This window comes from Hemitrygon akajei, chromosome 1 (assembly GCF_048418815.1).
Source record: "Hemitrygon akajei chromosome 1, sHemAka1.3, whole genome shotgun sequence".
Taxonomy (NCBI): domain Eukaryota; kingdom Metazoa; phylum Chordata; class Chondrichthyes; order Myliobatiformes; family Dasyatidae; genus Hemitrygon; species Hemitrygon akajei.
Window position 1 is genome coordinate 45392122 of NC_133124.1, and position 15664 is coordinate 45407785.

Consider the following 15664-nt stretch of genomic DNA (forward strand, 5'->3'; position numbering starts at 1 on the left):
TTTTCTTATCTCCCATCTTCTTAATTCTTCGTGATTTACTCTCTATTGTTGTCTCTTCTTCATATAATGTATATATTTACATTATACCCTATTCTTGTAATTTCCATTTTCTTGTTAAGCCTGTCTTTATCTGTCTGTTTAAAGAGAATTGTAAAGAATTGGTGTAATTTGTAATTATACAGAATTGCAAAATATTTCATTTCCCAACAACCTCCTTATAATTTAAAATCTCCTTTTTTATTGTTGTTGTTGCAAGGTTTAAATTTCTGTCTTTCAATTACTGGCTCATTGGCCATCTTATTGGAAGCCAGACTTGATATATACAGCATTCTTAAACTGTGGGATTTCCATCAATAATCCCTTTACTAAAGTAAGTATGTAATTATTTTTCCTATGAAGCCAGAAGTGGGAATGTGGATGTATCCAAAAATATACGTACATAGTATTCCAGGTGCATACCAATCACTGGTTACAATAAATGGTAGCTATGTGATATTTCAAGTTATATAGACTAATAGCAGTGTGGAGTGATAAACCTGCAAATTTTCTTGGAAGATTGAAGATGTGTATCAACAGAAAGCTGGTTGATTTGTCCTGGGATCCTTTTCAAGGTCATAGGTAAGCAACATTTTTAGCATCTTGCTAATTGTCCAGTTTTAGAACTAAAAGCAGTAAACCAATGACAGGAATTGCAATTTGACATTAGTGAAGGTTTTACTTTTTATTTTCTTCATTTTTTTAACTTCTTTTTTGTTTTCAAGAAACCTTTTCTAAAGCTGCTGATTTAACTCTGCAGTTCACTCATAGAAACAAACTGGACTATTCACATGACCAAGGTGTGCACAGGAGATCAAAACTGACTGCATATGGAGGTGAACGTCACATTTATGTGTGATGTACACATGTACAAGCATTCTTAATGTGCTTGATCATTGAAGGGAGGGGTGAGGGTATGATATCTCACCCAATCACTGGTTATGCATGGTCCTGCTCAATGGGCATTCGTACTGGATATGTATAACTGTGGCAGTTTAACAAAGTTTACATTTGTTTCTGCAAGTGTTTATTACTTAATTTACATTTCTGGTGAATTTACAGCTGAGTTTTGGTGAATTGATCTTTTCTGCTCCATCCTGAACTTCCACAATATTTCAACTCCAAATTTAAATTATATTTTACATTATTTTCTGCATTCATTAAATTTTCCAACATCCTATTAAATACATCTGCGTACCTGCTCCTAAGACTTTTCAAGACGGTTGTCACCCAAGATTGAAGAAAACCATAAGCAAGACAACCACGGTGACCCATTCTGTGCCAGTAACTCACTGCTAACCCAGTTAAATAACTTTTACACACTTGTTACTTCACCAACATTGTGTAGGGATAGACAGCATGTCCTTGGAAATGCTCATGTAAAGAAACTCAGGCAGAGTGCTTCATGGCCTAATGAACAATAAACAAAGATCCCATTAAGAGAATGAAAAGTAAGAAAAGCAGAAGATCAGAGACAAGTTCTTTAAGAGTTGCAGAACAGGAGGGTAGACAAAATGTGACATTTCAGAAGACACTGCAGAAAGAGTGTGAAGCAAGGACAGCATAATACTATAAGACCATAATAAGTAATTAGACCCAGTGGGGTAAAAGGACCATGGAACCTTATGAAGACAAAATTTATAAAATAAATCAATTCTACATACACTACTCCAAATCCAATATAATCTTGCATTACAGCTCTTCATTAACCACAGGCTGTTCAATGTACGCAGAGATACTGGTTCACACCTAATCTTTGGTGCTGCTAAACGGGAGTTACACTTTGTTGCAATACAAAACTGTACACCACTACAGGAGGTATTGAGTGTTAAGACACTGTAGCTTCTGTAATCTGGAGCAAAAAAAAAACATACTGCTGAAGAAACTAAGCTGGTCAGACAGCATCTGAGGGAACAGAGGGATGGTTCATGACTGAGAGATCTTGAAATTAATTATGAAGGGCAAACTCACTTCCTTATGATCCAATTTCTGACATTAAATAATTAATAAGCATTTACATACTGGCAGTGTTATCATGTACAGGAAAGGCAAAGAGGAAATGACAGTGGGTACAGTGAATTGTGAGAGGAAGTCCACCAATTTAATTTCCAAAAAGTTGGCATTTTAACAGGATATGGGAGTAAACACTGAAAATATGCTCAAAATTGCTTCTATGTGCTACTCGTACAAAATGCACAGTCTATTCCAATTTACAGGTTTCAATGATCACTACAGCAAATGAACTCAAGTGGATGTAATTACTTTCATGTTTTTTTATTACACGGAAAGAGCCATTTGGTCTAACAAGTATATGCCAGTTCTTAGAGTCATTTCTTTCCTCTGACCTATTGCCTTCAGATCCTCATTATCTCCTCCTGATTCTACAGTAGGGGTAACCTAAAGTACCCACCTAACCTACCAGCCAGGACACTGGAATGCTGGAGCACCCAGAATAACCTTCATGGCCATCGGGACAACCTGCAAACTCCACACTGACAGTACTGAAAGTCAGGATCAAAACCTCGTCACTCAGCACTCTATCACCCTCAACATAGACGTGGGCATTGACATTAGAAATGTGTAGAAACATTTTTAAAAATCACCAAATTGGATATTTTGTCTTCTTGTCCGTAAATTAAACTCAGTTGCCTGTGTGCACTGAACCAGCTATGCATTAATATCAGTTACCAGGTGGCTTATGGGTAGGATTGAATCTGGAAAAAAAGACTTTAAGAGGCAAATCATGAACTCAAGAGGTTCTGCAGATGCCGTAAGTCCAGAAAAACATAAGTAAAATACTGGATGAACTCAGCAGGTCAGGAAGCATCTACAAACAGTTGATGTTTTGGGCTGAGACCCTTCGTCATTTAAGAGGGAAATAATTTTTCTCTAGAATAGGATATTGTTTAAAAATGTGGCCACTCATGTTTCTTTGCCTGGACATATGTGTTGGGTATACACGTAGAAAGTGCTTAACCCAAGCTAAACCAGGTTTTGCAACTATTTGTGAACACCAGCCCGCTCCGAAAGCAGAGCACTGATCTAAAGTCAACAGAAGTGAGAGAAACTGAATTTTAAGACTGAGTAAAAATGTTTTGAGGGATTCTTGGGAAACAGCAGGGGAATGGGACTGACTAGATGGCTTTGCAGAGAGCTGAGTGCCCCCTCAAACACAAAGACTCAATAACTTAATTAGTTAGATCAAACAAAACAACTTTATACACATTATCTCTCCCAAATCCATCTTGTACCCTTCCTTTGTGTGTGGCTTCTGCACACTATTTTATTTTATTTATAAGAATTGTTCCCTCAGGAGGACCAGACAAACTGGTGGATGATTGCTCACTTTCAATGAGACTTACAGGAAGATGTTTCCTGCTTGACATTGCTGCCTGCCACACCTTCAACGGTTTGGTCAGCTGCAGGGTCATCAGTGAGGGACCACCATTCATTGCTGTTTCGCTCCTTTAGCCCCGGAACATCTCCTGATCTCCTGGTGGTGAAGCAGTAAGTGTAAATGGTGGCAGATATCAATGAAGATTTAACAGAAGCAATTTTAAAGCTGAGTGGCCAGTCTGCAGACTGCACCATCTCACGATTGGCTTTCAGGATGATGGGCAACGCCAAGGGTATGAAAGGAAAGGCAGTTGTAGCAGCACCACTGAAAGAGGCAAGTTTGGAAGCACTGTATAGTCTTAAATGAAACAATGTTTCTCTGGACCAAGGTGCACAACACAGTACATATAATTCACATACAACACATAAAGTAATATTACCACAAATAAATTAACATATAACAAAATATATTTCAGAAGTGCCACAGTTTGTGCGATGCCATTACAGCTTGGGGTGTCAGAGTTCAGAGTTCAATTCTGGCATCCTCTGTGAGGAGTTTGTAGGTCCTCCCTGTGGAATATGCAGGATTTCTCCAGATGCTCCAGTTTCCTCCCACAGTTGGTAGGTTAATCGCTCATTGTAAATTGTCCCGTAATTGGGATAGGGTTAAATCAGGGGTTGCTGGTGGCCAGGTTCAAAGGGCTAGAAAGGCCTTTTCCGTGCTGTATCTCTAAATTAAATAAAACGTAAACAAAGATTGATATTCAGCACAAGGTACATTTATAAAACAAGTTAAAAAGTAAACAGTATAATGCTACTGGCATTTCATATGTGATGAGACTTGGGTGATGGAAGGGAGTTCAGTAGTCCCACAGCCTGGGGAAAGAAGCTATTTCCCACCCTCACAATCCTTGTTTTAATGCTATGGTAGAGCTTCAAAGAAATTGTGGACAGATGGAAGGGTTTCTTGATAATGCTAAGGGGCTTGCATGTGCACCGCTCCTGATAAAATCTCAGATGGGTGGAAAAGAGGCCCCAATGATCCTCTCAGAAGTCCCTCGTAATCCTTTGTAGGGTCTTCAGGGCAGACACCTTGCAACTCCCATACCAGATGGTGATGTTGCTGATCAGGACACTCTCAATGGAGATCCTGTAAAAATTGGTTAGAACACAGTGGGAGGAGGGAAGCCTTGCTCGCCTCAATCTCCTCAGGTCGTGGAGACTCAGAGTACCACAGCTCCCTCAAAGCTTCTTCCATCAATGAAATCCAGAGGCATAGTCACAACGGATGAGCTTTGGTGGTGAAGTCAGAAATACTCTGAATAACAGCTACAATGGAAACTGAGATTTCCTTCTTTGGACCACTAATGCTGTAAGTTTTTCCATGGAGCTTTTCATATTGAAAAGATTGGGGTTCAAGGTCCACAGACATCCTTGTGTATATTTGGAACTGGGCTCTTCAATTTCCTAACCATTTCATGCAGGCTTCCCAGGAAGAAGGATAGAACCCCAAGCATCTCTACCTGGATAAGCATCAGGTATCCTGTCAACAGGTGGCCAAATGGATATCACCATTTCAGTACTCTGGAGCAGAACTGGTGTGTGACTTGGCCTTGCAGCTAACTGGTGTGTAAGGTAATCCCGCCCCCCAGTTTTGTCATTGGCTACTCATGTATAGTGACTCAGTGCTTCCATGTCCTGAGTCTAAATTACCCCCTCATCCAGACAAAGCCAAGTTCTGAGCAGATGGGTGGCAGTGTCAGATGCAGAAGCATAGCAACATCTTCCTGAGTCCTTGGCAACTTGTCAGATAAGGGTGGATTGAATTGTACTTCTTGGCACTCTTTAAATTGAGAGTGGCACAATGCCATGGTGGTATGATTCAGGGGCAGGTAAGAGAGCATCAATAAACCATCTGAATCTTATGAAGCTGAAGAGTGTGTAGGATTAGAAGGAAGTGGTGGTGTAAACAAAGAGGATTAGAACTGAGCAAGTTGACATCCTCACTGATTTTAGTCATAAGCTCTGTGGCCACTAGCCCGTGATGGTGAACATCTTCTCTTCAAAGTAAATTAATCAGTAAGGACCCTCTCCAGATTGCGTGCCACCTTTAGCAAGGGAAAGGGAAGAGTGAGAGTGTATTACAATCTGTTTTTGTTATGTATCTGTCAGTTGAAGATATATGTAAAGTGTCAGTTGGATGCATGAATGTTGAAGTAGTGTATGAGTATATAGAACATAAAACTGTACAGGCTACAATGTTGTGCCAAACTTATGACCTACTCTACAATCAACCCTTCCCTTCTACATAGCTCTCCATGTTTCTATCATCCATTTGCCTGTCCAAGAGTTTAATAAATGTCCTTAATGCATCTGCCTCTACCATGAACCCTGGCAGAGAGTTCCATGCACCCACCACTCTATGTAAAAAACTTACCTGTAACCCACCCCCCCATACTTTCCAACAATCATCTTAAAGTTATGCCCCATCATATTTCTGTCCTGGGAAAAAAAGTTTCTGACTATCCACTCAATCTATGCCTCTTATCATCTGATACAACTTTATCAAGTCACTCCTCATCCTCCTTTGCTCCAAAGAAAAAGACCTAGCTCACTCAACCCATCTCATGTATGTAGGGGGCAAATGAATACTTAGTGAAGCATTGATTGTTAGATTTATGAACTGAGTGTAATGCAAGGTGTAAAGTATAAGTGCAGTTCTGCATTTGTTGGTGATGGCTTTGTTGTTGCTTAAATTGATGTATAAGGTGATTCAATTCCTTGCAATACTGGGACTACCATCTAAAGCCATTGTCCTGGCCACAAGGAATACCCTCCAATCTGAAGACTCCCTGGGCCCATATATGGGAGTCCATGTTTACCAGCAAGATCTTTAAGGGTGAGAGACTAGAGCAGGATATTCATTTCCATGTTGGTCTTGACATTCTTCTAAATAATACACTCTAAATGACATGACAACTTCTAGCAGAGTTAGATTAAGTGATCCCCTAGGTCAACTGGCACAGGTCAGTGTCAGCTGGTGTACTGCAATAATGTGGAAATGACTATGACTGATGTCATTAAATCAGACACATCCTTACAGGAAAATCCGATGCCACTGGCACAGTTAAAAACTGATGTGTTTCCTTTACAATGCCATTATTTGCACATTTCAATGTACAAACGTTTGTACAATGAATTTCTTAACGCATTGATTTTCAGATGAAACAGAAGACCAAACCCTCAGATAGCCAGTTTGGAAGATTCCACAACACTACTGTTATTGATATAAAACCAGGAAGTGATTTGATTCCACAAGATTATTTCAGGAAGAGCAGGGAATTTGCCCAGTGTTGTGGCCACCATTTGATCCTCGACCAGATCTCCATAAACAGATAAACTTGTCACATACTTTAAAGTACCATTTTTGGAAACCTGCAGTGTATAAGTTTGTTACATTGTTTGCTTATCCAACACTGACATAAAATACAGTAAAGCAAAAACACGCAGATTATTACCATTAAAACAACTTCGGAAAACACTATATAAATTAACAACACACACAAAATGCTGGTGGAACACAGCAGGCTAGGCAGCATCTATAGGGAGAAGCGCCGTCGACGTCTCGGCCCAAAACGTCGACAGCACTTCTCCCTATAGATGCTGCCTAGCCTGCTGTGTTCCACCAGCATTTTGTGTGTGTTGCTGTTTGAATTTCCAACATCTGCAGATTTCCTCATGTTTGCACTATATAAATTAGTTTTCTTTCATTACATTATTCACTGCCTAGTTTGTTATGTTCTCTTTACAAAGTACAGACTTCATCCAGAATTGGGCCGAACTGAGGTGGCAGGGCACCGGACCAAGAGCTTATCAAAGCATCAGGGCCTGGGTCTGGGAGCAAGGAATGACCAAACCTTTGAATGATTTAAGTGCCAGGCCAGATCGAAAAAGGTCAGGATGTCCGGGCCAGTGGTGAGGGATGGGCCGGTCCATCACTGCTCCGGGAGTTTTTTTCGACGCTACATTGGACTTCAGCTCGTCGCTCCGCAAGGTTTACTCATCTCTGCACCAAACTGGGGCTGTGGCCTGCCACCATCACAGCGTGGATTCACTTTTGTGAACTTCAGCTCTGAATGTTATTTGCTTACTTTTATTGTTTGTGCACTTTTTTCCTGCACACTGGGTGTCAGACGAGTCTTTTTTTAATGGGTTCTATTGGGTCTCTTTGTTTTGTAGCTGCCTATACGAAAACAAATCTCAAGGTTGTGTAAGGTGTACATACTCTGATAATAAATATACTTTGAACTTTGAAAGTAAATAATCAACCAATTATAATGGGAAATGGATCACAGGTATATTGGATTTCATCCATATGAATTTTTATCCTGCATTAAATTTATAATTTATTTGAAGCATCATTAAGTTCATTTTTATAATACGCTAAATTTCTAACTATTCATTGTGGTTACGTAATTAGTATATTGTCAATATTAAGAGGTTACTGAGACAGATTCATCATTCAAATTCATCAGTGTTACACAATGGAACAGATGACACCACAGTGCTATGTTAACTATCAATGGAAGAATCTAAAACAAACCCATTTAAACTAACCTTAATATCTTAACTAAATAATACTCTATTAATGTGATGTATGATGTGAAATGCTGATCCAATCTTTGGCTCCCCCTGTGGAGTGCATGTGAGTTTTCAGTTTTCATATTGTACAGAGACCACTATATTATGTAATAAGCCCATTCTTTGGATCTTGCCTTATGCTATGCAGTAGTTGCTGCTATAGTTTCAATACAGTTTGTTGACAGGTCTCTGTCTCTCTCTCTCTCTGGCTATCCATCCCATAGGATGATGATGGTTCCTTTCAGTCAGTCAGTGGGGTTTGATATGTGCATCCTGGAGTGGCTGTACAGGCGGATCCTTGACAGGCAGTGCTTGTCACATACTTGGCAGGTGAGGCCTGGAGGGGCAGCAGGGGCAGAAGCTCTGTTGTGGCGTTTCCTGTGCCTTTCCTCTGTTGCCTCTATAAGCTTGTTCTCAGCAGCATCCACACCTTTTCTGATGGCGTCCCTCCACTGTGAGCGATCTTGAGCGAGATCCTCCCATGTCAATGGGGCAATGTCAGCTTTCTTGAGGCTCCTGTGCAGAATATCCTTGTACCGTAGTCACTGGCCTCCTCGTTTTCAGGTACCACTGGACAGTTGGGATGTCCTTGGGCAGTCTTCCGTCAGGCATTCTGACAACATGTCCTGCCGTGTAGTTGGGCTGACATCACCAAGGTTGTAACTGCTGGCATTCCAGCTCGAGAGAGGACCTCGATATTGGAGACCTTGTCTCGCAGGGTGATCTTCATCAGAGAACGTAGGTGACGCTGCTGCAGTTGGTCAGGTTGGTGTAAGTGACTCTGATATGGGCACCACGTCTCACATCCGTATAGCAAGGCTGTTATGACAACGGCGCTGTATACCTTGCACTTGGTGGCCAACCTGATATTCTGTGACCAAACTCGATCTTTCAGCTGACCAAAGGCAAAACAGGCTTTTCTGGTTCTTGACTCAATCTCCACATCCAGAGAAGCTGAGGATGTTATTGTGCTGCCCAGGTAAAAAACTTGTTGACAGCATTGAGACGAGTGTCATCAATGAGGGCAGTTGGTTCTTCGTAGCTTGAGCCAGGAGCCGGTTGGTACAAAACTTCCGTCTTTTTCAGGCTGATTGTCAGTCTGAGGCTTTTGGCTGCACTGGCAAAGCGACTGGTGATCTCCTGTAAGTCTTCGAGACAGTGGGCAACCAGTGCACAGTCATCAGCAAACCGTAGCTCATGTGCCACAATGTCCCTGACTTTTCTTTCTGCTCTCAGTCTTGCGAGGTTGAGGAGCCCGACATTAACCCTCGTTTGTAGGAAGATCCCTGACTTCAGATCTGATGTGACCTCCCGAAGAACAGCAGTGAAGAATAGTCCAAACAGAGTAGGAGCCAAAACACAATCCTGTTTTACACCGTTGCTGATGGGAAATGGGTCTGACAACTCATCACGCATGTTGATGTGGCCTTCCATGCCTCCGTGGAACTGACGGATCTGAAGGTTGCTAGTTCGAGCCTTGGCTGAGGCTGTGTGTGTGTCTTTGAGCAAGGCACTTAACCATACATTGCTGTGCGATGACACCAGTGCCAAGCTGTATGGGTCCTAACGCTCTTCCCTTGGACAACATCGGTGGCATGGAGAGGGCAGACTTGCAGCTTGGGCAACTGCCAGTCTTCCATAAAAAAAACCTTGCCCAGGCTTGCGCCCTGGAAATTTTCCAAGGCCCAAATCCATGGTCTATCGAGACTAACGGAGGCCTACTACAATTACACCCATTTTAGTGTTAATTGATTTTATTGTTTATCTTTAGCAATGATGGATACCCAAATTATTTTTGTTACTGATGTACCTCAATAATTATGGAAGATACCTAACAGACAAATAAGCTATGATTTTTAAATACTTTGATTAAACTATTTGGAGATGAAATATGTAGTTGACAATGCACAAAACCAGTGAGAAACTGAATACCTGCAAAGCAGAAGCTACCTTCATTAGATCATCAGCTTCTTTATTCTCATGGTCTTGACTTAATTAACCTCTAAGAAGTGCATTAACTGCCTTTGGCTCCTTCCACACTATCCACTTCTATAACAAATGATTCCTTCCACTTTCACAGAATTGACTGGTTTCAACCTGTTTCTTGTGTTTTTTTAACTGTGATCATGTTTTCATCATCTCAAGGCCCAAGCCCTAGATGTAGAAATTCACCTTTTGTTTTGGTGTGCTAGAGGCATTGCATATAATGTGATGGTCAAATATTGATCTCCATCAGTTTAGAAATAATCCTGGTTTTGATAGAAACAGTAGTATGATGGTTTACTCTTTGAACCAAGAGGTAGAACAGAACCTATATGGCTTCCAGTGGGATCAGACTCAATTTATTGAAGCTGCACATTTGTCTGGGAAGGGTATCGGCCCTTAAAGCCACAGTGCCTCTGAAGATCCTGTGTTGGCCTCCTTCCAGTGATTTCCAAACCACCAGGCATTCGCAGTCATTGAAATAGTGGTACCTCCCGTAATAAACTTCACCAGCAGTGTCATCGCTGAACAAGTGCATTAGCAGGTAATCACTGAAAATGAAACCCAGCCTTGAAGTCTGAATGCACTGTATGGACTTTGGAAAGGATTGAGTAGCTGCAGACAGTTCTGTGGGTGCCCAGTCGTCACTTCAGGATAGGCACGTCTTCTATAAAATGCAGTAAAATTGCACATTGTACTTCCAGTTGCGTTGTGAGTGGTTGCATCCAAAAGCTCAATTTATGCTGACAAAGGAGGAATTGTGGAGCACACAGCTGGTTACGTCTTCAAATGTGTAACTGCTATGAGAAAAATGTCAAAAACACATGGGTGTGCGTGTCACATGGATGTCTGGGTAAATATTCAACCCAGGTAATCGTAAACCACTGGGATGACAACTCTCATACTTCTTTCCTGCTCCCCTCTGCACAAGATTACAAAAGAATTCCCTTGGTTTGAGTATCCATTTGCTTGCTGCATTCTTTCAACACACAACACTTTCTCACTCAGTACTTCTATATTCCATCACTGTATTGTTTACATTTTGCAATTTGATTGTTTTCTCTGGAACTCTATTAAAGACCATAAAACCATTCGACATAGGAGCTGAATTAGGCCATTTAGCCTATTGAGTCTGGTCCACCATTTCATCATGGCTGATTTATTATTCCTCTTAACTCCATTCTCCTGCCTTCTCTTGTTAACCTTTGATGCCCTTACTAATCAGCAACCTATCAATCTCCACTATAAGTATACCCACACAGCTGTCTGTGGCACAGATTCACCACCTCTGGCTAAAGAAGTTCTTTCTCATATCTGTTCTAAAGGGATGTCCTTTGTGCCCTCTGGTCCTAGACCATAGGAAACATGCTCTTCACATCCATTCTACCGAGGCCTATTTGATTGATTTCAATGAGATCCTAACTCATTCTTCTAAACTCCAATAAGTATAGGCCCAGAGCCACCAAACACTTCTCAAACATTAACTCGTTCATTCCTGAGATTATTCTTTTGAATGTAAAGGCTCAGCATTACATCCTCGCTTTTATATTCTAATCCTCTTGAAATGAAAGCTAACATTGTAATTGCCTTTCTTACCAACAATTCAACCTGCAAATTAAACTTTAGGAAATCCTGTACAAGATCTCACAAGTCCCTTTGCACCTCTAATTTCTGAATTTTCTTCCCATTTAGAAAATAGTCTACACTGTTATTACATCTACCAAAGTGCACGACCGTACACTTCCCTACACTATATTTGATCTGCTGCTTTTGTTCATTTTTCTAATCTGTCTAACTTCTTCTGCAGACTCTTTGCTTCCTCAACACTACCCAACACTCCATCTATTTTTGTATCATCTGTAAACTTGGTCCCAAAGCCATCAATTTTGTAATCCAAACAACTGACATATAACATGAAAAATAAGTGGTTCCAACACCAACCCTAGTGGAATGCCACTAGTCACTGGCAGCCAATCAGAAAAGGCTCCTTTTATCCTCACTCTTTGTTCCTGCCAGTCAGCCAATCTTCTATACATGCCAGTATCTTTCCTGTAAAACCATGGACACTTATAATGCTTAGCAACCTCATGTGAAGCACCTTGTCAAAGGCCTTCTTAAAATCCATGTAAAAAAACACCCACTGACTCTCCTTAGTCTATTCTACCTATTAATTCCTCAATGAATTCCAACAGATTTGTCAGGCAAAATTTTTCCTTAAGGAATACATTCGGCCTATTTTATCATATGGCTTCAAGTACCCCAAAATCTCATCATCAATAGTTGACTCAAATATTTTACCAACCACTGAAGTCAAGTTAACTGGCCTATTACTTCCTGTCTTTTGCCTCTCTCTCTTCCTAAAGAGTGGAGTGACATTTGTCATTTTCCAGTCCCCTGGAACTATTCCAGGTTCTAATGATTCTTTATATAATGCCTCCACTATCAGAACCCTGGGATGTAGTCCGTCCAGTCAAGGTGACTTATCCACCTGAAGACCTTTCAGTTTTCCAACCATCTTCTCCTTAAAAAAACAACTACACTCATTTCTGCCCTATCTCTCTTGAATAGTGAAAACTGATGCCGCATATTCATACAGTTCATCAGCCAATGTTTTAGGTTCCTTATTATTATGCTTCCAGTAGTTCAATGTCCACTCTTACCTCTCCCTTACATCTTTCATAACTGAAAACACTTCATATTTCCTCTTTTATCACCTTACTAATTGTCTTCAATTGGTTTTTAAAAGCTTCTCAATCCTCTAGCTGCCTGATAATTTTTGCAATATTGTATGCCTTCTCTTCTGCTTTTAAGCTGCTTTTGAACTTCCTTGTCAGCCACGTCTAATCCTCCCTTAAAATGCTTCTCCCTTTTTGGGATGAAATGATTGTGCCTTCTGAATTACCCCCAGATACAAATGCCCTTAGATTTTAAAGTATTTTCAGTTAAATGGTTACAGTTAATATCTCCAGCAGAAATATGTGGTAATTTGGGAATGATTATTTCAAATGCATATCTAATCATCAGGGAAAAGGGTATGGTAAGTGCTTACTTGTGAAAGTGAAGCTAAAACATATCGTAGCAAGAAGGAAGGAGACCTGCTGAACTGAGAGTAGTGCCATAGTTGCAGATAATGATTACCTCCTAGCATGATGATTAGGACAAATGTTCAAAACTAAGTGATATTCTTTGCAATTATATAACTAGGTGATAGTGAATTAACACTTCAGAACATTAAAGATAAAGGGGTGTGTACTGTTATTGCTGAGCTTAAGTAACAGACAAAAGGGAGAGGAAGGGAACCAAAATGTTGTGAATAGTTAAGTACCATATCCCACCCTTTCCAATGTTGTTGAAGGCAATAAAGGTGGGTCACTGTTTCCTTGAAGAATGCTAACACACAGCAGGTCTGGGATGCTCTCCATCTTTCAAAATCTTTAACAGCAGAAAATTCCACTGGGCAGATAGAGATGTTTTGTTGGTGGACTGGACATAAACACTGCCTCAGCCAATTAAAATTTCAATATTTCCAGTGGAACCCTCCCTTCCAATCATCTACTTACAGCAAATCCTGAATCTTAAGTGGCAATCTGAATCCAGATAGACAACAAAGATGCAGGTTCAAAGTAAATTTATTGTCAAATACATGTCTGTTTTCATATACTACCTTGAGATTTATTTTCTTGCAGGCATTTACAGAAAATAAAAGAAATATAATAGAATTTTATAGATAAACCTACCGAGTCTAATGGAAGTCAAGTAGGATGCTTGTAGAAAGCACAGTGCTTGACTTATACCACAGTAAATGGAGGCAGAAGATACTAAGACAAATGGAAATACTGTATTGATGATTATATGAGGTTTACATCTAATTATATGGATATAATTTTGATTTTATATTGACTTTTTCTGTAACCTTACAAGTTCCTCTCCAGGAAAATAAATAGCAAAATTACCGTATCCCAATGTTGTTTTAGTGTTTATATTGATAAATAAATATCTAGCATAAATATTGCTATAAACAGCAGAAATTTAATAATAATGTACTTAAAATTCTATTCTATTTATATACATTACTTCAAAGGTACAAGGTGTACAAGAGTATATTCACTTTTTATTACAGTTATTTTCTTTGGTTTAGCATTTAGTAATGAAATTTATGTATATTATACAATACTTAGTTACATTTCTCCTAAGTAATACTAACCTTCAACCCACTATGGTGGTTTGATTCCAATGTACAGGGAGCAAGCTGAAATGGAAAACTGGATAGAAAAGCTTAACAACTCTTTCTAAATTTACTACCACAGAATAGTTTGTTGATTGAAATAATATTAAGATGTGATATTTGGAATTTACAACTGCATATGCATTCATTCATTGGAGTACAGTGCATGGAACTTGATAGTATTTGTTTAGGTATCTGATGCACCATCAATAACTCTCGGAGACGGGAGGCAAACGATAAGCTTTTATTAGCTGCAAGAGACCACGATTAGCAGCAAGAGACCACCACACAACATCCTGGAGACTGAGGGAGGAGCAGTGCCTCCAATCACCTTTATACAGGGATCTGTGGGAGGAGCCACAGGAGCAGTCAGCAGAGGGGCGTGTCCAGACAGGTATATGTAGTTCACCACACTATCTATTTTATCCTTGGGTGGCTTTTAGGTATCTTTTAGAAAATAGAGGACAGAACTGTTGATGTTTCTTGCTATTTAACACCCACATGGGAGTGAGCTATCAATCCTGCCAGTTTCTTTACAGATAATGGCAAAGCTTTGTTTTTTTTTGTTGTTATAATATTGTGCAATACCTTTCTTCCTTTTACTCTCAGTTTTGCCTCTTTTACTCCAGACTTTATCAAATTTATTTCAGGCCTGACATGTCCTGTTCACTCTATGTGCAGCAATCTCCCTCTACAATCAATTTTCAAATAGTAATAACAAAATATAAATCAAAGTATTTAACTGAAAACAATGTCCAACAAAATACTGACAAATGTGATGGAACTTGTAGAAAACAAGAAATAAGGCCTTCTCACTACTGTGATGGAACTGCATTTACATATTCCTTGCAGTACAAAACTGTAAACCTTGATTTTTCACATTAGTAGGTGTAAAAAAAATTCTTAGATTTTTAAAAACTTATTTAGACTGTAGCCATTAGAAATAGGTAAACATAAAGATATATTTCTATTAATATAGTTAGCATAACTTGCATATTTGCAACTGTGTGACTTTGAGCAAGTTTGATTTTTTGCTCTATTTAATATTACAAATTGGCAAAGCAAGCAGTAGGATTATTCATTCATACTACACAAGACAAGTAGCATTTATTTATTTAGAGATACAGCACAGAGCGCGCCTTTCCAGCCCAATGAGCCACATCACCCAGCAACCCAGCTGTTTACCCCTAGCCTAATCACAGGACAATTTACAATGAACAATTAACCTACTAACCAGTACACCTTTGGAATGTGGGAGGAAGGTTTCTTTAGGAAGCTTTCTAATGTTCCAAGCCTTTTCTATGCTTTTACACTGGAGATTGTAACAGTCATAAGAAGATCTGCAAAACTCTGAGTCTGGAAACTCAGGCAATTATAGTTATGGAGCCATAGAGATGTAAAGCATAGAAATTGACCATATGGCCCACCACATTCGCACCAACC

At 39.8% G+C, this 15664-nt stretch overlaps 1 protein-coding gene across 7 annotated transcripts in view; it reads right to left on the reverse strand.

Annotated features, from left to right (window-relative positions):
- Nucleotides 1–15664, reverse strand: part of rgs20 (regulator of G protein signaling 20) — a 212746-nt gene that overhangs the window by 17308 nt on the left and 179774 nt on the right. The gene's annotated exons all lie outside the window — the stretch shown is intronic.